This window comes from Condylostylus longicornis, unplaced genomic scaffold, assembly GCF_029603195.1.
Source record: "Condylostylus longicornis isolate FDR11 unplaced genomic scaffold, ASM2960319v2 ptg000040l, whole genome shotgun sequence".
NCBI lineage: Eukaryota > Metazoa > Arthropoda > Insecta > Diptera > Dolichopodidae > Condylostylus > Condylostylus longicornis.
Window position 1 is genome coordinate 15388203 of NW_026578009.1, and position 27522 is coordinate 15415724.

The 27522-nt window shown below is 27.1% G+C and overlaps 1 protein-coding gene across 4 annotated transcripts in view; it reads left to right on the plus strand.

The window, feature by feature from the left end:
* LOC129609876 (ATP-binding cassette sub-family C member 4-like) overlaps positions 1 to 27522 on the plus strand; it is a 93660-nt gene that overhangs the window by 21001 nt on the left and 45137 nt on the right. Inside the window, exon 1 of one of the 4 annotated variants that reach the window (XM_055522056.1) lies at positions 18298 to 19489. The exons of 1 other annotated variant lie outside the window; for it this stretch is intronic. The gene's annotated coding sequence lies outside the window, so the exon portion shown is untranslated. Of the gene's footprint in view, positions 1 to 18297; positions 19490 to 27522 lie in introns of those variants that run through there. 2 more of the 4 variants (XM_055522055.1, XM_055522057.1) reach the window with 2 other exon arrangements.

A 27522-nucleotide genomic window follows, 5' to 3' on the forward strand; every position in this document is an offset into this window, starting at 1 on the left:
ATTTCTGACATTAAGAAAGGAAAAAAATTAAACTAAAAAAAAAAAAAAAGACAGCAACAATGAAAAAAGAAAGAGCACCCAACATTTTACAACAAAAATAAAAAGAAAAATAAATATAAACTTTATTTTGTTTCCTTTTCTTTCTTTTTCTCTTTCTCTTTCTATGTCTATATGCCTCCCATTTTTTAAGAAAGAATTTGGAGCCGGGAAATATTAGCACCCTTAAAATAAAGATCTTATAATGGTAGAACTTAGATTTTTCCTCATTGTTTACTGGTAGATTTTTGGGTTGTTTTATTTTTGATCACTCCCACCACTCTTATCGAATATTAAAGTGTAAAAATAGAAGGTAAACATTGAATTTAAATGCCGCTTTAAAGATTTTCAAATATGATTGTATGTATATATTTAAGTAATATGCATGTATATCTCAAGTTTTGAACTTCGCTTCGAATTCATTTTTAATAGTCTTGCCTTCGCAAGAAATGCAAAAAAAGAAATGTAAAGAAAGTTTTATAAGTAAAAAAATACCGTCAAATGCATTTGACTTTTTTCTAATATTTAAAATTAATCGAGTCCTGAAAGTTTCCCACTGCATTATTTAAAATGCAATTATTTTATGCCCTTATAATTTCGATTCAGAAAAGTATTGTTATACATTCGAATTAAAGGTTTCTTATTCTTACTCCCTAGTAACTTGAATAAAATTGAAAATATAATTCTGTTGGATATGACCCTCTTCTTAAACTTGAAATTCGCATTTCAATAAAATTTATAATTCAGCTATTAAGGCTTGTAGTCTTTGCCTGTTTTTTTTTTGCATTCTGTTACTGTTAAAATGGAACGGTTCGGTAATCAAATCGGAGCTCACATAATTAAAAACAAATTTTCTATTTTGTACATTTGTTTATCTAGATCAGGCATGGGGAACCTGCGGCCTTAAGGCCGCATGCGGCCTTTTAACTGTTTTTTAGTGGCCTTTGTCCTTAAAAAAATTTATTTCTTATATTTCTTAAAAGTTAAAATTTTGCTGCCAAACGAGGCTGGAACCAAATATAAAATTGTTATCGAGCAACAAACAATCACAGAAAAGTCATTGAAATAATGAACCATATTATTTTATTAATAATGTACATACTTACTTATCTATTTTTATTTATGAAATAAACTGTTTTATGTTATTTTTTATATTCTGACATAATTTTGTTTTCATCAACCTACACAAAGCAAAAATTTATAACCTTTGGACTTTTTTTAAACTTTGTGGCCTGATTGACTTTGCATTGACTAAAATTTGGCCTTATATAGAGAAAAGGTTCCCCATCCCTGATCTAGATATACGTGCATTCATACATACAATGAGCAGATATGCATATTTAAATATGAATTCGATTTGAGGTATTTTTATAATCCTAAAAAATTTCAATTACATTAAAAATTTAAATTTAAAGTCCACATTGCCAAAAAACACAGTTACTCATATTTCTATAATATTATGAAAACGGTAATTTCTTGAAAGAGCAAAAAGATTGTGGTTTGTAAAAATTTATTTGCTTTTCTAATTTTATTTGAATAATCCATAAAAGAATAAAAAACTAAAGGAAAATAGAAATTATGAAATAAAATGGTAACACTAAAGGAAATTTTTTTAGAAAACGAAACAGAACAAGAAAAGGGTCTTAGTGGTTTTACATTGTAATTATAAAAAAGTAAAATTATATTACAATTTTATTTATTGAGTTCTTAACAGGTTGAAATTTTAATACGATGTGCTCGGATCAATATTATGGAGTTGTAGACAAAAAAAAAGGTATTTGATTCCAAACAAAATTCACATTTCAGGATATTTGTATAACGTATTATTTAGAAACTGCTATATATCGGATTCCCTATAATAACCTTAAATGCCAGACCTACGCAAGACATTCGTAATCCACATGTAATTTCTTATATAAATACTAAATAGAGTAGAGTTAATTTAAGACTCATTTCTGAATTCTGTTTTAATAGTTTCTAGCCTTTGAGTTAATTTTAGATATATCTTAATCTTCTTCTTATAAAAATCTTAATTTACGGAACTTACTTATATTATTTTGATAAAAAAATATTTCGGATTAAATAAGATTATTTTTATTTGAACTAAAAACTAATTTCGCTTTCTAAAATTTCGTAAATTTCTGGTATTCATAGCAGAATACGAGTCCCAGGAAGTAATGAGCATAAATATTTTATCATACGATTGCTAGTGCCCAACTACATACATTTATATGTATATACATACATCTAAAGTTAAAATTTTTTAAGAGTTTAAATCACATTAAACTTTAAAACTTCTGTAGGAGAGTGTGGATATTTTGCTGACTATTTTGCCAATATGGGAACCAATATTTGAACAATATTAGAACTAAATTTTCATATTCCGAGAAATTTAAATTTTTTTTCGAATTCCTTTTAAAAACCTAAATCGAGTCATAAAAAATAATAACTAATTTGTGCCGATAAACTTTTTTTTCAAGCCCATTATAACCGAAACTTTTTCGAAACTGGTGTATTTCTCAAAAACTTTCTTTCATATTAAAGTAAATACGAACTTATTTTTATTAACATAAAGAATTCGCTTTAATGAACCATGTCCTTAAAATAAATTTAACAAAAATATTGTATATAGACTCTTACATACAAACCTATAAATTTGTAAAATTTTATATTTTAAATAACTGTTAAAATAAAAATGATGTTAATCATATTATAATTAACGGATGTTATTTATGACTTAACAGTGATTTAATTTAAAATTCACTAGAAAAGTTTCAATTTTTAAAAAATTTTTGTAAATTATATGAGAGCAAAGAATAAATTCCGTTAATCGTGTTGTATAATCGGGAGAATAATAAAAAGTTTACAATTTAAAAGTTAAAATTTGTTAAAAAATTCTGTTTTCAATTGTTGTACTTATATTATGTACTACATTCTGAAACGCCCTAGCATATGCAATTTGAAAAAATAATTATTTTCCTCAAATATTATTAATTCCAATGATGTGTTTTTTGATAATTAAATTCATCAATAATATGTGTTTCAACAAATTTGAAGAAACTTTGTGAATTCATAACCACTTGCTAGCTAATAATTATGGGGCCGAACGAAAAATATTGCAGGAACAGAATTTTCTTTGCAGAATAGTACATTCTTTTACATCCCTTTATATATAATTTAATATGAAGTGATAAATTCCTATAATATATTTAATAAATTAAGACAATGGACAGACGAAATTAATAAAAAATTTTAGGATAAGTTTATTTTATCAATTCAATAATATTGTATGTAGCTGTTGTTTTCTTCAAATTACAAAAATATACAAAAATTTTAATTTAAATTTCATGTTTTTTTTTCCTTAACATTTATTACTACATTTAATATATGTATGTATATGTATTATGTATTATAATAAATTTTAAAATTGTAAATTTAATATGAAAACCACAAATGAAAATAAAATAATAAAATAAAAAAGGAACCACATTTTAAAATTTATGCTTTGACATGGGAAAAATTTCTGAATTATGTGATAATAGGGTGATTTAAGTAAAATATTGTATCCTCCAATTACGCCAAACTTATTTAATTTACGTCAAATAATATCATATCAAATATTAAAATTATTTTAAATTGGTCGCAAATATGCCAATTTTACGATTTTCACACCAAAAGCCTAGTTCTATTGCAATTATGCGATAAGCATTTATATTGCTTAAATTGTAAGGCCAAATTTTTTTCGAAACTTAAGATAAAAATATTTATCAAAGTTAAGAGTAATTAAATTTAAGTCTGAAGTGACTTTCTGCTTATACTACCATTTTTATCCGATTATTCTGGAATTTTTCCAACCCATTTTTAAAAAGTTTGTTCCCAAGTTCTAATCCAAAATCCCCTCCCAACTAGATAATATCACCCATCGATCTTTAAAAAAGTTGATGGATTGTTTGTGAAGTTACGAACAAAACGTAATATGACACAGATAAAGGTTTAATGTGGATATCTATAACCTTTTAACATAAATTAGCGTTGTAAACTGTGTAAATTTGGAGTTTTTTATTTTAATGAAAATTTAAATAAATGAAAATATTTTATTACTTAAGTAAAATAAAATCAAATAGAAATGAACAGTGCAAAAACATATCTGTGCTAATTTCTTTTGTGAATAAAGTTTTAAGAATTACAAAAAAAATTTAAAATTAAAATTATTTTAATCTATGTATGTATACTCGTATAAACCAACAAATTTATTGTCTTTTTAATCCTAAAACCGTCGCTCTAATACAGGATGAAACCAAAAAATAAACATGAAAAGCAACACTGCGTAACAATTCCATGTTATGTTGCGATACTTAAGCGCTGCGATAGCGCAGTGTTGAATTTTACGACATCTTTTATAAATACTTGCTAACTTTTGAAAATTGGGTTTAAACTTTTGAATGATACAATTCAATCACTAATTAATATTATTTTTTTTAAAATAGAAATTTATAGCATGAACATGAAAATTTGACAAAATAATAAAAACAATATGAAATATTGTGAATGCGAATGTCTACTAAACGCTGTGTCAATATCGAATTAATGTTGGGAAATTTTTACTTACACCTGCTAAATTCTTCATTATTTTTGTTTCTAGTAAAACTTCTGCAACATCTTCGCAGTATTTATTTTTTGATATCATCCTTTTTTTAAGTTCTTAGCAAAAGTGATGTTCTTTTTTCGACCTTCATTCTTAATAATTGATAGTTTTGCAGTCATGCAAATTATTCGAACAACATCATGCAAACAAGCATTTGCCTTCCATCGATTTATGTATCTCAATGATCGAAGAGTGTTAGGCATTGATTTTTTAAGCTTTTATTCAAAAAAAGTAGATTTATAAAAAATGCTAAATTTCTACGTAAATTGTAGAGCGAGGGTTTAAAAAGCAATTTCAATTCCTTTTCATTTCATGTTATAGGTTATTCATACAAAATACGAAGATTTTTAAAAGGACCGTGAAAAAAATACTTGCATACGATTATAAAAAAATTTTCCTATTTAAATCCTTTCCTTTTTTATTAAATAAATTTTCGTGTTTCCAATTTATTTTCCTTTTACTTTTATAATATTTATGATCTTAGACATTTAATGTAATCTTATTGAAATATCAAAGTTATTATCATCGCTTAAGTTCCATTCACTCCACCAGCCAGTTATAACCAACGCGCAATAAGCGTTAGTTTTTTTTATTCACATTAATCATCGTTCAAGAGAAGAAAAATAAGGGCTGAATTAAAACCTAAACAAATAGATGTAAGAAAAAATTTTACAAAAAAGGTTAAAGTTTCGAATATTCAAAAGAAAAACACAACGACTACAACTGAGTTATAAGGGTTTAGCAAAATGAATTCTTGGTATTTTAAAGCAAAAATTACCTTTTCTACCTTTATGAATGTTTAAAATTAAACAAAAACAGAAAAAAATACAAACTTTTTTCACAAATATTTTTTCATATCTTGAAAGTCAAATCAAAATAAGGAAGAGAAACTTAGGTGGAGAAAGCAAAGATTTAAAAGGGTGGAAGAGGATCGAGTGTGTGACGTGCTTTATCTGTATAGGTTTTCTGAATTTATTGTTTTTTTTTCGGTCTTATAACTTCAAAACAAAATTTTAATTTTATTTTTTATCTTATAATTCTTTTGTTTGGTATTTGTTAATGTTTAAGCACTTGTAAGTACTTATGTATGTATATATATAGCATTTTGCTCTCATTCAAATGTTTGTCATTGATAAAAAGACAGAGAAAAGCTCATAAGATTCATAATTTTTCAACAAACGATTTTAATTGAATTATCACTACAATACTACAATTTTGTAGCGAATTAATAAACTACAATTAATTGATATATGTATGCCAAATATCTTAATATTACGCTTTGTCATCATACTTAAAAGATTTATTGTTGTACTTATAAATATTAACGTAGTATGTGTATAATATTTATAATAGTAAATAACAGAGTTAGTATGTGTATATAAAAATAATATTTGACATTTATAATAATTTAATTATCCCAATATGACGTCATTGCAATTACTAGTCTAAGTAATTATTTAAATACTTAATTTATTTTCTTTCGATATTGATGTAAAGTAGTGGTTTTGTTTTATACAACACTAATTTATGCGTGTAAATCGTTGCATAATCACGAATTTACCTAGTGCGGTCAATTGTATTTTAAAAGATTAAAATTAAAAGTTTTTTTTTAAAGATTTTCTAATCATATACATGGGTGTGAACCTTCTACTTGTATAATAATATGTGGGCACATTGTGGTAAATATTAGCGAATCATACATAGTGTTGCCACTTTGGACCAACCCTGTAAATTTAAAGGCCTATTTTGAAATGTTAAAATTATTTTTTTAAATTTTACAGTTTGAGGCTTTTTATACAAATTTGGATATAAGTTTCCGTGCGTTGTTATTCACATCACAATTGGATCAGTGTAACAACGCACTGATGTGAGATAAGAGAGAAATAATTTGGTAACACAATAAAGTACAAATAGCTTGCCAAATAATATTTTCTGCACTATAAGGTGTTATGCTTACTTTGATTTTTCAGCTTGCTTTGTTACAGAATTTTTCTTAATTAAAATGTTAATTTTAAAGTTTGTTAAATTTCCCCGTATATATTTAGAGTTATTGAAGAAAACCCCTCATGAAAAATAAAACACAATTGTTTAAATTTCACAATTATCTAATAGAATATTAAAAAATTTTAAAATATTAAATCATAAATTTAATTTAGAATAGTTTTTTTCTGGAAATTGATCACTGAAATTATTTGTCACATTATGCGAAACACCCTGTATAGATAAATTGCTTTCTTATAAGTTCTTTAGAACCCTATTTTTAAAGTCAGGAATTGATAAAAGCTAGAACTTTTACAGAATAATACTGGCAATTTCGTCAATACTCGAAGCAAGCAGTTCTTTAAATAAATATTCTTTCAAATAAACACCACTTATCTATAACGTACAAGCTTTGATACTCGTACATTTCGAAAAGTTTAAAACCAGTCATTATATTAACATTACCAAAATTACTAAAAATTACATGTTTTATTTTTGAATGACAAATGAATTTTTGTAAGATTTTTGCTATTTAAAAATCGTTCTGGAATTCAAACTGGGCATAAATATGTGAGGTATTCTTTCTTCTACAATTATTCAAAAATTATGTAATGAATGCTGAAAACAAGTGATTTTTAAGATAATTTGTACACAGTTATTTTTTTATTTTAGTATATGGAAACAATTTAAAACTTAAAAATTAATAAACCAAATTACGCTCCAGCAATTTTTAATTTGTGGTTGCAATATAAGTTTGTATTGATTAATTCCACTTTTTATAAAGATTTTTCTCTTTATATAGATTTATGAACCAATCATAGAAATTTCAAATAATTTCTTCAAAATTTGAACCATGATCAAAGTTTTAAGGACAACTCTATTAAATATTGTATTATAATTTTTATAATAGAAATAAAATTATGTAGCACGATTTTACTCTTAGAATTATCAATAATACTACATTTTTCTAGAAAACAAATATTTTTAGATTAAAACTCAAAGTTCTGATATAGATTTATTAAATTTTCACTTATTAGAACGTAATAGATTCGTTTACTTTCAGAAAATCATTTTATGTTCTTGACTCTCTTGTAGTTTCCAATTTCAGTTATATTTTCCAACTGTTTGTACTCGTATTATATTATTTTAAAATTGTGTTATTGAACAAATAAAATTGTTTTACAGAGTACGGCTCTGTTCAATAGATATGTACCTGTATGTAGAAACATTATCAAAACGGAAGCTAATTTTGTAAGATTTGAGGCGTGTGGTCATATATTAATTATTTTATGATTTATAAAATTCATTCATAGATACGTTTATTAAACTAATACCTATATCGAATTAATTTAAGTGTGCACAGTTTATTAAACTTTTATTTCAATTTATTTTATAAAACCCACTTGAAATTTATATCTGTAACTCTCATATAACTTAAGTGTATAAGTTAATAAATAAATAAAAATTCGCATAATAAAAACTCAAGTACACCGTACTTGTCAATAAAGGAGTTCAAATACTTTTAAATTCAAAATTTCTTTATCAAAACTGAGATAAACAGAACATATTTGTTTGCTAATTTAAAAAATAATGTCTTACTTAAAATATTAAAGTGGTCACTTGAAAATTTATTAACTTCCTACCCTACAATAAGCTATATACCATATTGGATTTTTTCTTTTTAAATTTTTATTTTCATTAATAAGGCCGATCATTATTTAAAATACTTTAGACATATTTGATATTTGAGTGTCCTTTTCTAAATCATATTCTTACATAATTTTTCAAAATAATTTCATTTTATAATATTTTTTTTGCTATATATTCAGTATATGTATAAATGTATAAATATAATACTTATACATGTATACATATTATTGAAATATAAATTAGTACGCTCCATAAAAACTTTATTTGTTGAAAAGAGAAAATAAGAAAGATGAAGAAAAGAGATGAAAAAAAATGTAAATTCTTTAAATATGTTCCCAAAAAAAATTGCGAAATTATATTTTAAATATCCTTGCCCTTTAGAAATTTTTAATGTTTCTCTTTTTTTATAATTTTAAATAAACTATTTTTTTAAAGGGTATTATAAACTTGTTTGTTTATTTAGAATGTTTCTCAAGTTAAAAATTTTTTATAAATTTCTCTTAATACCCCCTCTTCCAGAGGGGGGCTTTAAAACTGTTTTTAATTAATATTATTAAAAATTTAAAAATTTCATTATTATGACAAGCTTTTGAATTTGATTTTTTACAACTACCCGTAGCTTCCAGATTGTTAAACAAATAAGTTTTTGAACCACCTTTTACTTAAATGCTTTAGTATAAAAGTTTTATAGCAAAAATTTAAATTGTCAAAATCGTATATTTTGAAACTTGCTGATGATTTTCACATTTAACAACTTATTTTAAAACTTGCCAACTTTTCTATAATTTAAGAGTTGAAAATAAATAAATCATGGTCGAAAAACATAAAATTAAATTGTATGGTCAACTTGTAACACTGTGCAAGTTTATGAAATGCCTCGTGATTTTTTTTCGGTGTACTGTTTGCTAAACATTAAAAATGTAAAAATTTCTGCATAAGCAAAATGAAAATCGAGACTTCGTCAAAAATAACGCAATTTTTACAATAAAAAAGTCATCCTTCACTGCCTTATCGAGGTTCTTCTATTCTTATGATTTCTACTGCTGCGTTTTTCGCAACAAATGGTTCCTGCTTATGATATTAGAAATGGAAATCGCTTTAAAACTAGTTCTGATAAACATATGTATATAGTTCGCGATATGAGGTATTTAGTTAGTAAATTGTTTCAAGTGAAATGACTCAGACTAAAAACTCTTAAAAACTTAATTAATACAATTTCAAAGAATATGTCAATTTCCTATTTGTAAAATGCTATTGATAGTCTTGGCTAAAATGTTCTTGACTTTCTTGTTATTTCCAATTTCTGTTACATTTTCCAATTGTATGTATGACTCTTTCAATGACAAGTTTTTATTTTAAATGAACATTTTTTGTTTTTGATGGTCACAATTCCCTGAAAATTTTTATATTTGAAATTTTCTACATGATACATATGTATATGAATTGTCATTCCCTTCGAGGGATTATTCATTTCAACTTTTATGCGCCTATAGAAACTTAAACCTTGAATTGACGAGATCAACCATAATTTTTTTTTTATTTTATTTTCATTTCTAATTCTTTTTTGTTTTTCTATTTTATCATTATTTTTTTTATATATAGCTGTAATATGTACATATTATTTTCTACGAAAAGGAATTTTAATTCTTATACGAATTTTTCGAATCATTTTCTACTTACTCTTCATATCAACAAAATGTCAAGGGATTTTTTCCAAATGAAACAAAAAATTACGAACTGAACAGAATTTTACTGTTTTCAATATTTTCTGTTCTTGTTTTTTTTTTTTTTTTTTTGTTATGGAAGGTTAGTTAAAAAGTAACGAAAAAAAGAAATGAAAATATTTATACATCAACATTTTTGATTCCTGTCCCATATTTTTTTTTTCATACACTTGCTCCTTATACATTTTGATAGGCAGTAGAAGATTGGTGGAATAAATACTAACTGAAGGACGTAAACAAAAGAGAAAAGAAAAACTATTCATTCGAAAATCAAATACATAAATCAAAAATTTGTTTTTTTCAAAATAGGCTTTTAGGAGTTCTTAAGTTTTCCTCAGAGAAAGGAAAAAATAAGGGAGTAATAGGATATAAAAAAAATACAAGTAGATGATGTGTAATGTAAAATTTAAGTGAAAACCTTGATCTGAAGTATCGGAGAATGTTATTTTATACAAAGAGCATTATAAAAGGAAAAAAAAATATTTAAAAACTTGAAAATTATTTTTGTAATGCTTTTAGTGCAAAATTCAAGTTTTGAAATATCATTGTCGATTTCATTGCCATTTGTCTTGAATTTAAATAAAGTTTTAGTTAAAATTAAATAAAATTGAGAAAAAAAAATTATGTTGGTGAAATTTCAGTCTTACGTTTTTGGACAATAATTGCTTTTTAGCTTTATACCACTGCTTGACTCTTATTTGAAGTTTATAGCTATGAAAGTTCCTGTAGGATGTACAATTGTTACGAATTCAATATATTCGGGATACAAGCATTAAACTGTTCAGAGATTTTAAGAGTTTTTCTTTAAAACTTCTCCAACTGCAAACTCAATTAATGGAACAGCATATTTTATGAGTAATTTTAAAACGCATATACATAATTTATGCTAAATACATAATTTCTGCTACAATCCGATTAATTCCTTGATTATTGTGTACTTACTCCTTCGAAAATAAATTTATTTCCGCATAGCTCCCATCAATACTACAAGAAGGTTTAATATTTATTTTTTGTAGTAACAAAATTTTCTTTTACGTTAAATTAATACAGTTTCAGAAAAATAACTTAGAAAATCATCATAACTAACCGAAACCCTTCTTTTTATCTTCCCTTCCAGTAATATTCGAAGGCGACTTTAATGTTAAGTCGTTTTCAATTAGTTAATTAAAATCGAAAAACTTTTTCCAAAATTTGTAATATATTCCTATTTGAATCTACTTCTGAAGGCAGTAATAGATTGCGAATACGAATTGTATAAGAAAGTGAAAAATTATTTCAAATTTTTGGAGGATTTTAAATAAATTTTGTTCGTACAATTTTTAAATTGTACTTGAATGAAAATTTTAATAGGATTATTTTAATAAAAATTTATTTTAAGTTGAATTTTGTTTTTGTAGGCAAATGTATTTCCACTTATGTTCATTTAAAATTTCTATCTTACATAATCCAATCAAAATTTTTGCCAAATTTCTGTTTACTTGGTAATGGATATTTGAATATTTTGAGGTCTTGTAAATTTAAATGTATTTTATATTTAATTTGATTGAAAATAAGTACGGAAAAAATACAAAGTTTGCAAAGTAATGCATTTTTCCTGTCCGCAGGATTATTGTTGATTCAAAAATTTTTAACTTAATCGGGTGAATGGTGATTATACGAGTAAAAAAAGTTAATTGTGATTCGTTCCACCTCCGAAATTTTAATTTCCCACCTCATAATTCGAAAATCTTTTTTAAAATTTTAAAACTAACACTTGTTGGTAACTTAGTAAGCTTTGACGAAGAATGAACTTCCTCTGTTAATGCAAATATTAGATTACCTTTCACACAAGGAGACTTAAAAAGAGTTTCGATTCGAAAGACATTCAAAAATGAAATATTTATTTCTACACAATTCAAAGATGGTGTACAAGAAGTCAAATTGCTCTGAGCCAGTTAACATTCTAAGTTTAAGCAGAAGTTCAATAAACATTATAACAGAGAAACAGACAGCCAGTAAAAAGGCAAGATTCACATTTTTTTTGGAAATGTGCCAAAAATATGAATTTTTATGTGAATGTACAAAATAAAATTTTTTTGTAGTATTTAAATAAATTTATAATTGAAAATGGTTTGGAATAGGCAATGACACGCGCTATGAAATATAAACAATTTTTATAATTGCCGTTTCATGTTGTTCACCTCTCAATCTTTAGAGTAGGGAATACATTCATATATTTTTGCAATCTGCAGTCTTGTAAACAGAAAAAATAAAATGACAAAAACTGTTTGCGATATTTTGAATTATTATAATTAAGGACTTATTGAAATTCATAAACCACATTTTTATGTGTTTTGTGAATGATATTAAGCGATTATTCTGACACGTCTGCAAAATATCTAAATTTCCAATATCGAATTTTCAAAACCAAAGATATGATTTTTAGCGAGATCTCGGCCCACCTTTCTTTTCGTCGACTTTGCTTTGATTTTCTTAAATTTTACTTACACCTTGGTTTTTTTAAATTATACTGTCTCAGAAGTTTTCTTTTGGGCTAATTGTTTTCCTACAGAGATTTTACAGATTATTACAGAATCAAAACCTAAAACTCACTCTCTTTTAATTGAAAATTTATCTATTGGTTTCATTATTTCTATTTGTTGGTTTGTTTTTGTTGAAATAAAATGAAAAGTTAAGGATAGCTTCATTCAAAGATTTGTAGACCCAGTTCTTGTTATTCAAATTGTTTTATTATAGACAGAGTGAATTCTTTTAAATAACTAGGTTTAGCGACTAATTTAAGATTTAATTGGTTCGCTTACGCTAACTATCTGAGGGATTATTTCAATATTGTGATCTGGCAATTACACTAAATCAATTTGTATTGTTGGAATAATAATTACCGCAGCGATATATTGCTCCCCTTTTCATTCGAAGCTGGGAAAAACATTTCAAATTTGTTTTTAAAAAAAAAAGTTTTTAAATCATAATGGTTATGAATTCATCTAAAAAAGAATTTTTATATTGAAGTACTTATATAACATTTATAGTAAAATTTTTCTAATATTTTATCTACGCTTATTTATGTAATGTTTATATTATGATAAAAAAGAATTGATGATAAGAAATAATGAAATTTTTAAGCTCTTATCAGATCATTGTAAGCTGGAGATAACAGTTTTTATACTGATATTTTAATAAATGTATGTATGTACGTAGGCAGTTATGCAACCATGTACGTATGCTTATATGCTTAAAAAATATTTTGTATAGGATATATTTGTACAAATAATGTGTGTTTGTATTAAAGATACAAACTTTTTAATACATTAAACATTTTGCTGGCTGCTTTCCAGGATCGAAAAGAAAAATTTGTAAATAATTATACAAAAACGTAGAAAAGTATAATAAAAACAAACAAAAATTTGTCCAATAACAACAATAACAACAACAATCTGTAGAAATAAGATATTATGTACAAATATATTTAGGTATATATGCACATATTTTATAATAATGTAAGTCAACAAGAATGGGCCAGGATGTTGTACTGAGTTTTTCAATAGAAAAATATTACCATTTTTTATTAAATGAGCTCATAGATCACACTTTATGGCATATGTAATAATTGAAGTAAGTTTCTTCGGTTTATCATAGCTCTTATGGTAATTTTGTCTGTCAATATTTATAATTAAATTTCATTGATGGTGTTGAAGATTAATATTTAAATTCTATTTAAAATGGAATCAATAACAATTAAAGCCCTATTATTAATTTATTGATTGCACTTATCTACCTAAAAAAACACAAGTTTCAAAAATAAAAAGTTGTTTAATGTTTGAGAATAGTAACACATTACAAGACCTTTAAGAAACTGTTTGTTTGAAGTTTTCATCTTCTTTTAGAACGGAAGTTAAAAGTCAAAAACTTAAACATATTAAAATTTACTCAAATTTTCTTAAAATTCATGGAACTCGAAAACCGTTTACATGAATTTGGCAACCAGTCCGAAACAAAAGTTTTACCCGTTTTAACCATTAATCAATCCATGAACGTAAAATTAGAAGGAAACTCATTGATTATATTCTTAATAAGAATTAAAAACGGAAAATCACAAGTCGTAAAAAGTTATGAGATACCCCAAAAGTTTATCAATCCGTCATATTGGCAAATTTAAGTTAGGTAAAATTTCTTTAAAATAAATTCAGCGGAAATTAAGATACATGAGCGCACAGAAGAACTGACAGACGGAGAGATAGACATTATTCTAAAAATAGTTTATTTACACTTGCTTAACATGCAGAAAGGCATTTCGTCGAAAAGTGGAAGTATGAAATTTTTCATAACCTTGCACATTATTACTTTCAATGGGTTCGAAAATAATTTACATAATATATTTGAACCGTTTGGATCAATAATGTACCCATTTAATAATCTTTTAAATTGATATTATGAAATATTATTTATAGGATTTTATATAATTATATATGTACGGATGTACATATATATATGCATTAAGGTGGATCAAAAAAAATTGTTTTTATTAGATCCATTTGTCTTATAACGTAAAGCCCGGGCTTGATGAACAGCTTTTAATATGAATATTTAATCCAGTACAGCAAACAATTTACATCTTGTAAATTGCAAATTAATTACAGGTTTACATAACATTTATAGAAAGTGTTGTATGCCATACGTTGTCCAGATATATGTACAACTTTGTTTCATCTTATCTCTTCAAAAATTATTTGCTATAGAGTAGAACAACTTGTCTTTACTATTATAAATAAATAATTTTCATAAACAAACCGATTTTATTATCATCCTTATATCACTAACCCACCCTAATAGACATTCTTCAATACATACACATTCGAAGATATTTTAGTTATGTGTAGTATCAAAAATACTATAGAAAATAATATTTATATTTATTATACAGCTCAATGAATAATAAAATATTTAAAAAATAATATATAGGTATGTTACAAAATATTGAAGTTTTTAGGACAATATCACGAATATTAAATGTATAATTATATAATTTTGATCTATATTGGCAGGCGAATATTTATGACAGTCATAAATAATATACTTAGAACAAAATTATAATTTACATAATATGTTTTTAGCTTAAGTGAGGACAATTTTAATATAAAATATATAATCAAATGAATATGTATGTATTAACATATTACATTAAGGTTTTTATGAATCACGGGCCACACAATAAAAATGTAACTATTTTCATGTAGTTTTAATAATTTACATTTTTTGTTAAAAGTATTTTTTCTGTCGACTGACGTTAAAACGTCACCATAACGTACAAACAATATTGTTTTACGAAATAACATTTGAACGGAAACATCTTATGATGTTTCCTATGCGTAGTTTGACAAAAATGCAAGAAAGATACATCAGGTCATCAGGTTATGAGCTATTCTGAATTCTGTATTGCTTTAGTTGTCGAAAACTATAAGCTTTTGTTGTTGATTATGTAGACGTGTAGAAAATACGAGCCTAATTTTCACAAAAGAGTAATTAATTTAATTATAGTGAGAATTTAATTAAACCCATATGCAAACGCCTTAAACTTTCATTCTTATAAAAATTTTTTTTATTTTAATAAAAAAAATATAAACAGTTTAAATATTTTTTTTCTTCATAACTAATAGTTTTTAATCCACTTAGGAATTTATTATGTTTATTGTGAACAAGAAAATATCCTTTTAAAGTTCCCTTATATTATGTTCCAATATTTTTATGTTACTTATTCTTTATATAATAGTTTGGCAAACATGCACGTATACATACATATTATACAAATATATAAACACAAGTTAAATATTAACATTTACATATTACATTATGTACATAAAACATATGTATGTATGTATATGCATAATAATAATGTAAATAAAATAAATTAATTAAAAGCATTATTAAATTTTTTCTTTCTAAAATATTGTGTTTGTGTACACTTTTTATCTTATTATCCTTCTTCTTATTCTCTCCCTCTATCATATCATCATAATGTCTTAAAAGAATAGAAAAAAAACCAAAACTTACATACATATATTTTTCTCCTTTAGATCACCACAATGTTATACGTATACATTTTATATATTTCAATGCCATCAAATACACACCTATGCACAGATTCGTAAGGAATAGGAGAGACCTTTATTAAGAAGGAATATATATAAATACATACATACATATACATTAGTTACATAACGTAAAAATATCGCTGTTCTCACCCTGTCCCTTCTACTTCCATAACAAAATTCTTATAGTTCAACTTGCAACAACCTTAAACCTCAATTGTATATTTCATATTCATCTGCACAGACATAACAATCGTAGCATATGAGTAATTTTTTCCCATTATATTTTTTCTCATTTCTATTCGCATAAGTGCTCTTAAGCGAATAATAATAAGTAAAATATGAAAAAAAAACCTCGAATTGTTTACGTTTTGTGTAGACAAAAAAAATATTTCTTACAAATTAAAATAATGTACAATATTTTGTTTGTATGCATGCACATACGTTCAATATGACTACATGACAGTAATTTCTACGAAATCGTCGCAAATTCTATGTAATATAATTTCTTCATTTTTATATTTATCGCGTTTTTGTTGTATATTAAGGAAAAGTTCTAAAACTTCTATGTATCTAGATCAGTACAATAGGGTGTTGTTGAGGTTTTTGTTGCAACGTGCGCCGCCTTAGGTTACTGACATTAAAAATACATAAATGTTAGACATTTCATTATAATGCATTTGTCAGTATAAAGTAGCATTAAAAAATTGGGAGCAGTGATTTTATTTTAATAAGATTAAGATCTTCTGAATATATTACATTCCACGCTATATATATATATATATATATATATATATATATATATATATATACAGTATAACATTTGAAGTTCCACCAAACTGGTACCCTAATTTCTGTACCTTTCATCAGTAACCTGGCGAAGTGAGCTAATACTTAAAACTACCGCATTAGGAAAGTACATAATTTCAAATTAGAAATTTAAAGATTGTAGAGAATTATTTATTAAAGTTTCAAGAGTGAAATAAATGCTTTTTCAAAAATAAATTTGATCAAATTATAGACACATATGTATATACATATTGTATGTTCAATTCGATTTCAGCGACAGTTTCCGATTCTAATTATGTTGAAATTTGGGATCAATAATGACTCTATTGTTTGCTCTTAGTTTTTTTTAAAGAATACTATAGCATAATAAATTAACCTTAGTTATAGAAAGTCAAGTATAAGTTTGCTATCCAGTTGCTTGCAATTTATAGTTCACCTAAACACTTGTGAATTAATAAAAAATTGCTTTATCGAGCTTTCTCAATTTCTGTTTTATTTATATCAATAGTGAACCAAAACTCTCTAAAGTAGGCAATATTTTAGAAATATGTATGAACATAATATGTGGGTGTAGTAAAATATACCTCTAAACCTTTAGAGACAACTAACTCCTGTTATTAATATTCAAATAAAATTTCTATTAAACGTGGTTATCTTTCTGATACTTATATAGTGTACAATGTGTGTGTATGTATGTGGATATCTTAGCTCATACATGTTAAATGTATGAAGTTTAAAATAAATATATACATAAATGAACAAAAAAAACAATATCTCTCCTTATTTTTAGACTTTTTCTGAAGATAATATGAGTAAAGGGATGCATTTGTTTCTAAACTTCCAAGTTCTTTAATAGAATTTCAAAAAAAAGTAAAATGTTCTGATACCTATAAGGCTCTAGAAACTAAGAACTAAACAATTCCACATCAAATTGCACAGGAATCCAAACATTTGCAGATCAAATATCACAGGAACTTAGGCAAATCAGATTGCAAACTATAGTACGTAAAGTAAATATTGGTTGGAAACTATATTACGTACAGATTTGACTATGATTAGGGTTCAATAATTTTGTAAGGAAGTTGAACTTGTGTACCGTAGATGTTTTCTATGACATCAAGTTGGTACACTATATGTGTACTATTATTTAAGAGTTTTATTTATTGTGTACTGTTATTTAAGAATCAATTTATATTTTGAATTTTAAACATTTCTTGTAATCAATCCTTGCTCTGGTGCTAAAATATGTATATGAGTTTATTTAGAAACAAAATAATCACATGCATATCTAACGCAACATTCATTAAGATATTAACGGTCATAATATGCCTAAATATTTTAGATAAAAGCCATTTATAACTGAAATTAAAACCTCAATCTCAAAAATAAGCGAACATCATCACTGATTGGAGTATTGAGAAGTAATCAAGAAAAATTATACAATTTTTACTCGTAGTTATTTATTTTATACGAAACTCTGCTACACCACATATACTAATATTATGCAAACAAGATGAGAAAAACACAAATAACGAAGAAATAATAATAATATAATAAAAAAGCAAACAAAAATTAACTTATAAAATAAAAATATTATGTAGCAGAAGCAACACAACACAGCAGAGCAGTAAACAACATATAGTACGACACAGAACTGTACATCAATGTCACATACCACTACACAACAATAAAGAGACAACAACAACAAAAAAACTAAAATTTTAAATGAAAAAAAACTGCTTGATTAAAAAGCTTTAAAAATGATCGTTTTTTAGTTAATTCAAGTTCATCGTGTGCACGGTGCGGTACGTAAAGTTATTAGGGCGGTTGTTGTACTTGTATTATTGAAAAGTTAAAAAAATATCGTAATTTTTTTTTCTGTGTAATTTTTACATTTTCGATACGCATTTTAATTTTATTCCTCTAATTGTGTGTGTTGTTATTTTTGCCTTTTGTCTTTCTAAAAATTAAAACCAAAACGGTATTACGAAATTGTATAGTCGCGTGCTCGTGTTCACAATGAAAAATTAAATAATAGAAAAAACAAAAAAAAATAAAAAAAATATTGACGAAAAATTATTTTTCATTAATTTAAAAGTTTTAGTGTTTTGATTGAAAAAAGTTAACCAAAAAACTTTTGGGTAAAAAATAATACAGAAAAAAAAATAAAATAATTTTATGCTGTTTGTGTTTCAGTTATTAAATGTTAGTAAAAATGTCATAAAAATTAAAATTTTTTATAAAATTTATTTAAAAAAAAAATCATTTTCAATATTTCTCACAAAGTTAAAGAAAAAATAAATTGAAATAAATTTAATTTTAATGTAAAAATAAAATGTGAATAAAACTTACCAAAATAATGACGTGTAAAAATCCGGTTGATTAATAAGAAAGTTAATTGAACACAGTGATTATTTTTTCAACTGAAATTCATACAAAAAAATGAGAAGAAGTTATTGATTTTCTTACAATCTTAAAGCTTCAGTGTAATTAATTACCATTAAGAGTGTTTGCATTTTTTTACAAAAAATAAAAAGATCGACCCAAATGAATTGGGTATTGAGAATTAAATTAACTAAGTATATATGTACAGTCAGCGTCATAATTAATCGTACGGTTGCAAAAAGCTTATAAAAAGAGGAAAAATTATAAAACAAATTCAATTTTTAGATAGAAACTAATCAAAAACAAAAATTATTTATTATTCAGCCTTCATTTTTTCCAATATTATAAAAACAAACAAAATATAAACAAAAAACTTAAAAATTCAATTCAAAAACGCGACATATTTAATCGTACGCATAACTAACAGCACTTTATTTTCTATCACAGCATTTTTTTAGTACTTTGTATTTCCACCCCGAAATTTGTTCACCTCCTGAATTCTATTTGGCATTGATTCAATTAATTTTTGTAGGAATTTTAGCGGAATATTTTCCCATTCTTGTTTGATAGCAGTTTTAAGGCTTTCTTTCGAAGTTATACGATGTTTCCCAAGTTGACTTTCCAAAAAAGCCCAAATGTGCTCTATGGGATTGAGGTCCGGTGATTGTGGAGGCGAATGAAGTTGTTTTGGCACATTATATAGGAACCACTCCTTAACAATACCAGAAGTATGTTTAGGATCATTATCCTGTTGGAAGATCCATTCGTTTTCATACCCCATTTTTTGAGCTGATGATTTTAAATTAGCCTTGAGAATATTTAAATAGTGAAATTTATCCATTTTACAATCGATAAATTCCAGATGGCCCGTCCCGTGCCAAGAAAAACAACCCCAGACCATGACGCTGCCACCACCATGTTTCACAGTGGATACTAAATTTTTTGGATTGAGGGCTTCTCCGGTTTTTCTCCAAACTTTGGATGGCCCGTCATGTCCAAAAATATTAAATTTACTCTCGTCAGAGAAAATCACCCTTTTCCAATAAGCCAAGTCAGAATTATTATGGCTTTTGGCAAATTCTAATCTTTTTTCCTTATTGTTATCAGATATAAGAGGTTTTTTTCTTGGTGTATAGGCATGAAAACCATTTCTGTTTAGCAATCTTTGAATGGTACGATTTGAAACATCTTTTTTGTAGGTTTGGGAAACTCTTTTTGCTATTGTGGTACCACTCATTTTAGGATTTTTTTTAATTTCATGTAAAATATGTCTCTCTTCTCGTTCGTTTAACTTTCTAGGCCTGCCTGACTTTTTATTATAATTGACTGAACCAGTTTTTTTAAAATACTGAACTATGTATTGAACCGTGGATTTACTTCTTTTAATAATTTTAGCTATTTCGTTTAAAGAAAAACCTTCTAAATGATATTTTATAATAAGTTCTCTGAACTCGATACTAGTTTCTTTATTATTTACCATATTGCTTTGATAACTAAAATTTAATAAAAAAATATCAAAATTTTTACAGAAATGAATGCATCGCATTTAAAAGTTGCTTTAAGAATGATTATAAGTTAATACTTTTCAAAAACTCTAAATATTTCATCAGAAAAATAGCGGTAAATTTATCGTACGATTAAATACGTCGCGAAAATAAAGAGAAAAAAACACAAAGTGCCAATGTAAGTGTGAATCATTTGTATTTCTAATCATTATATATAGATGAAAGCGATTATATGATCAATTAAATCAAATGAAAAAAATATTTTTTTTGTGAGCCCTGTAGAAACCCAAAATTCAGTAATTTCAGCACTCGTACGATTAATTATGACGCTGACTGTATGTACAATATATTAGCCTATATTGAAATTTATGTCTACAAATTTATTCCGTAGTGCACAATTAGGAAGTTTCAACTAAAGTACATTTCTTCTTATTAAGAAAAAACTGTGAATTTAAAAAAATATAAATTTAATTAAAATTAAAGAGCAATTTAATTCATTTTAATTCCTACCATATACAATCAAAAGTAAAATACTCAATAAAAAAAAAAATATTGATTGACATCAAATTGCTATGTAGAATACAGGTTTTCGATGAGGAATATGGGTAAGGGAATATCTCTTAAGCCCGACCACAACGGGTCTCCTGTGCTCACACTTTTGCTATCCGAATTCTAAGTAGATACCCGAAGATATCCCTTAAAGAATTAGAAATCTTTAAACCACTTTTGCCTTCTGGCATCCAGAGCAGGTCCTCATCTTCTAAAAAATTTATAAAAAAATATGCAATGGGCAGATGGCATACATACGCGATATATGTATGTAAATATGCAATCATTAAATGTTGTGACTCACAGTGAAAATGATCCACCTTAAAAAGTTTTTAATTTGAACAAATATTATGTGATTAATTAATTATAACTTATAAATTTGCTAAACAATGTGTAAGGAATGCATAAACCTTTTTCAGAAGCACCCTAATTAAAGTAATTATTCACTAATAAACAAAAAAAAAAGAAAGTTTTAGAATATTGAGTGAAAATTATATCAAACTCAAAACAGTCAATCCCGACCAAACTAATTTCAACAAAAATTTTTTGACATCAGTCTTTACATGAACGCTTAGGCTGCAATCACCTTTCCTTATTATTACCATCTTTTTGGCCCTGGTACTGTATTTGTTGAATTTTATAATAGAAGAGTTATTTTTTAAAAAATGGGCCGATATCAAAACATAATAGAAAGTAAAAATAACGAAAACTGAATTATCAATAGGCCAAAAAGAGTCCCAAAAAATATTTTTTGAATGCTATGAGAGATAGATAATTAGAAAAATATCTACGATTATTTCAGGATTAAGCACATCTATGATTCGTAGTATGGTGCAAGATCATTTTAAGATAAAATTTAATGCAAAAACAATTAGGAAGGATCTGTGCAATGCTGATTTACATTGCACAGAACTAAGAAAAGCAAGAAGGTATGAATAGAGTTTGCTCATGAATACATTTTGAAAGGTTTTTCGTTCTGTAAAAAGAGGTCAATTCCCGATAAAAGCAAATTTGATATTCTCGGATCTGAACGATAGGTCAAAAGAAAGAAGTTTCAGGTTTTCATTCACTTTTAGAGAAAATGAAAACCTGAAACCAGAAAATGTATTACCCACAGTAAAATACGATGATAATCATGTATTTATTTTAATGACTCGAAAAATACCACTGTAAGTGAAAGAATGGCTATTGTACATTTGCCCAAAATAAAAATTCCACAGACGTCAATAAAATTGAAAATTTGTGTCACAAATTTGTGTTGAATATTCGGAAACATCAGATATCTAATAAAAATAAGCATTAGACCTATCTCCCCCTTATTGTAGTGAAAGAATAAGTATTTTTCAAATTTTGCAAAAGCAGGAAAATAGTGGCTGGTTTCTTCTATCGCGGCATATTATTCCTGAACTTTAAAAAAAATAAAATGGCCGTTAAAATTTACCGCTTTTATTCTACACCGTACGTTACAGGAGTCTGATATTTTAGTAGCTTTTAGTTATTCATAAATAGTTTATTTCGTTAGAAGAAAAATTTTTCCCATCTCCACCCCCTCTCAAGTTATCGCCCATCGAAATTTGTAAAATTTGAATATTTGGCACCTTATAAAATTTTAATATTTGTCACCTTATAAAAGCTGCAAACTAACGGTAAATTCCATGTCATTAAAAATGTAATTATTTTTCTTAACTTACACAATTAACCCTTAAAATTGAACATTAAGTGAACCCTTCTTTAAATTTATTTTTGCTTTATTTTAAAAGACTGCATAAATCGTTCATTCTAAATATATGCAATCCTAGAAATAGTTTCATATATGAATGAAAATAATTCTAAAAGTGTGGTAGGCATACATAGATTGTATTGATAAAAATCAGTATTCTCATTTGTTGAAAGGAAAAGTGCTGCAATACAAACCATTGGTTTGACCCAACTTTATTTAAATGGTTTTGTATTTGTTTCACTGTGCGTCGCTGTTGATAATTATTCCACTTTTAATTTTGCCGACAAAAAAATCAATCAATTTATTCCTAAAAAATAAATGAACCCAAATAATTCAATTAAATTAATTAGATGAACAAAAAAGGCTTGTCTACCAAGTTTATAAAACTTATAACAAAATCTGAATGAACCAGAGCTATTTTAATTGCCTAATATTCTTTTTAATTAAATTATTGTAATTAAGCCTAATATTTTTTCAATATTTTTTTATTAATACTGCACAAATTATGACATTATCTAATTGGATATAAGTGAATTGTTTTCTTCTTACTTATTTGTAGCTTTTCCGTATACAAATCGATTAATGGCTTGAGACGGCTTAGCTTGTTAAGAGGCAGGACACACAGCGTTCAAATTTGTGAACTAAAATTCTAGAACAAAATGAGGAGCGGAATTTAAACTTTAACTGTTTAAATTATGAGGAACATAATTTAAACAGTTAAAGTTTTGAATATAAACAGAAGATCAAATGAAAACCTGAAAATAATAAATTCGTAAAAGTATACATGTACGCACATATTCGTAGATTCGTAGATTCTAAGGGAACCGAGTGGGACAGGAGCATCCCCCAAAGCCACCGCAGCCATTTTTGACTTATTGTAGCCACCCCACTCTCCCGTCTATAATATCCCCGTCCCAATCACAAAGCCGGCGATATCCCTAAGGGAGTTGGACAATAGTTCCCGAACACTTAGGGACCCATGTCCAAGACAATTGCGGCGCCGAACAGCCAGTGCCGGACAGTCGCAGAGAATGTGCACGGCGGTCTCATCGCCACCCCCACAAAATCTGCACAGGGGGGAGCCCGACTTCCCCAGCCTGTGCAGGTGGTATTTCACCGGGCAGTGCCCCGTGAAGAAATTCGCAATAGTGCGAACCCGGCTCCTGCTCATCCCCAGCAACTCCGCAGCGAATCCGCCGGAGCACGCCGGAACAAACACCTTCGCATGACGGCACCCTTTCGTGTCCCGCCAGTGACGACTGCATTCCGCCGCGAGTAGGCGTTCTATTGCATGTATTTCGGCCTGGAACACTGTGCAATACGGGTCAAGGGTTGCATATACACGCGTGTCCGGGCGGACACCGCATACGCCCGAGCCCACCCCCGACTCCGTTTTGGACCCGTCCGCATACCACACGCTCGAACCCGACCTAAGTACCGGATCACCCCGGTCCCACGTCCATCGATCAGGAAACAGAACCCTGTACTTGTGGTCGAAGTTGTACCGCGGCAGACAGGTATCTGACATGGTTATCCTTAGAATCGGATCGCCCTCAATGAAGTCTCTGTGAGTTCTGTGGGCCAACTTTAGCCCTGCCCCGTCCTCGCCAGAGAGAAGTCGGTAAGTCACCAGCCGAGCTTCCTTCAATATATGGAGGTGCAGTGGCGGCAATCCGATCATCACCTCCAATGCAGCGGTGGGAGCCGTCCGCATCGCCCCGGTCACTCCCAGGCAGGCCAGCCTCTGTAGCTTTTCCAGCTTGGCCCGCACACCCGCCTGCTGAGCCTTACGGCACCATACAATCGACGCATAGGTGACGATGGGCCTAGCAAGGGCCGTATATAGCCACAGTGCTATTCTGGGACTAATTCCCCAGGTCCCCCCGATGAAACTCCTACACGTCCACAAGGCCGCCGTAGCTCTCCCGATAACTCTATCGATATGGGTATTCCAAGAGAGACGATCATCCAGGGTTACCCCCAGATACTTCACCTCCCTCGAGTAACTAATACGTTCACCAAACAGAATTGGGCCCGTTAATCTGTCCCTGCTTCTGCGTCTGGTGAAGGCGACCAAAGTGCTCTTGCTTGGATTTATATTTAACTCAACGCCTTTGCACCACCTTTCCACAACACGTAAATTTTGCTGTAGAAGATCAGAAATAGTACGCACATATTAAATATAGATCATTGTTTTCCGAGGTTGGAATTTGAATATACATATTATGTAAATACAATATTTAACGTTTTTTTTTTTTTGCAAAATAACGGGAAACAAAGGGAAACCACAAAATATTTTGAATACAAAAAAAATTTATTCCTGAGAAGCCCCCAATAGTTAATCGACCTTTTTTAAATGCATAAAAAAAAATGCTTTGCATAAACTATTTAAATCTATTGAGAATTCTTACATAAATTTAGTATGATTTTAAATAAATCTAATAATTTTTTACATAAATTTATGATCTCTAGTAAGGGAAGGGCTACCTCCACAACACTTTCCATCCATTTCCTTGAAAGATTTACCCGTCAATTTTATCAATAAAATATAAAATTTCAAAAAAAAATCGCTTAATTAGCTCTTCATATATAACAATAAAATGTAAAATTAATACTTAATAATTACTAAAAACATTAACAACATAATGTAAAAAAGCATCGAGATTATTAAGAAATAGCCATAGCGCAAATCTAAGCAATCATTTTTTATAAAAAGGAACACATACTTAATTTAGCTTATTGCACTTTACGCTAGAGTGCAAATTCCGATATATAAAAGACAAAACATTAATTTGTACTAAATTGTACTATCGTATCTATAATTATATTTAATTGTTTTTACTTGTATATACACTTTATACGCATACATGCATATTTAATATCTATTAAGTACCTACACTCTTTAGTTTCAGTATTAAATTTCAATTAATTGTTCATAATAATAATAAAGCTTTAAGCTTGAACAAATATGTACATATGTATAAGAAAGATGTAAATTAAAAAATTATTCTAAACTTGTAGAAAATAATTATTATTATTAAATAGAATGAGTATAGAATTTCCATAGAAATATAATTGCATAGTAATCGCAATTAAATCGAAAATAAAAAAAATATTATTGCGCTTACAGTACGAGTATGATCGAGTTTTCATATTTGAAATTTTTTGCCAAAATTTTACCATTATCTTACGGTATATTGCCGAATACCGTACTTTATTTTACGTTATTCCAATAAATGAATATCATTAAAATTATACGGCTACTGTATAACCAACTGAAAAATAAATTTCAAAATTTTATTAAATTACGTTCGACTTCTTCTAATCTAATTCAGCTTACACAGGAAGTTTAGAACGTAATGGTTGCTCCTCCTCACGTAATTGGAACTCAAATTTTATCTTCCTGAAAGATGTTTTCTGTTCATATTTTTATTTCTAACTGAAGAATTGCCATAAATTTTATATAAAAAAAGCACTGTTTTTGTAATTCTCTCATTCAACAGTTACATAACGTATGTTTTATATTATGTAAGTAAATGTCTCTTTTTGACACAATTATTCTTGAATAGAAGCAATGAGAAGCTAGAGAGTTCATTTTCAATTAAATACATAGCACTGAAAGTGCTACCTACATGTGTGTCTGTATGGACATATTCAAATGACTGTATGGCATATAATTAAAGCATGAATTTTCAATTACACATGACTAATAATGAAAATTTGAATTATACATACATATGTATGTTCAAAACTTTATTGAATCGCCTCAATACCCTAAATTGATAACCTGCTTCCGTTTTCGCCTATAACTTTTAACTATTAATTTATTGTTATAGATATGTACAAATTTATAAATAAGTATAATCATATACGTTAAAGTGAAACTATTCTATTTAAGTATACTACATTGTGTATGTACATATATTCTATACGTATAGGTATACTTATATGTATATGCAAGTAAAAGCTGACCACTACAAAATTTGTATTTTGTAAATATTTATATTTATATATTTGCTAAATTTATATTGATATTTATATTTTAATTTATAAGTATTGTATTATGCAATATAAATATAATTAATATAGCAAATGAATATTCCAACATGACTATGTTCTTGTACTTATTACAACTATAGACTATTGAATATTATTGATTCTATATCCTCGTTGCCACAACCAATGATTACAAGTATAATATTGTTTAGATTTGTTTTTGCAGCTTTTGTGATTTTAGATTTTAAAAATGAACTATAAAGATTTTTTGCACTATTGATTGAATTGTTTATTTTATAATTTTTATTGCTATTGTTGTATAAAATATTTTAAATTCATGTTTAGATATAGAATAATTTAAAATAAATGCAATTTAATGCTTCATATATTCGATATTGTTTAGTGAAATACAATATAAAATTTAGTTAAATCTAATATAATTTAACAGTTGCATGCC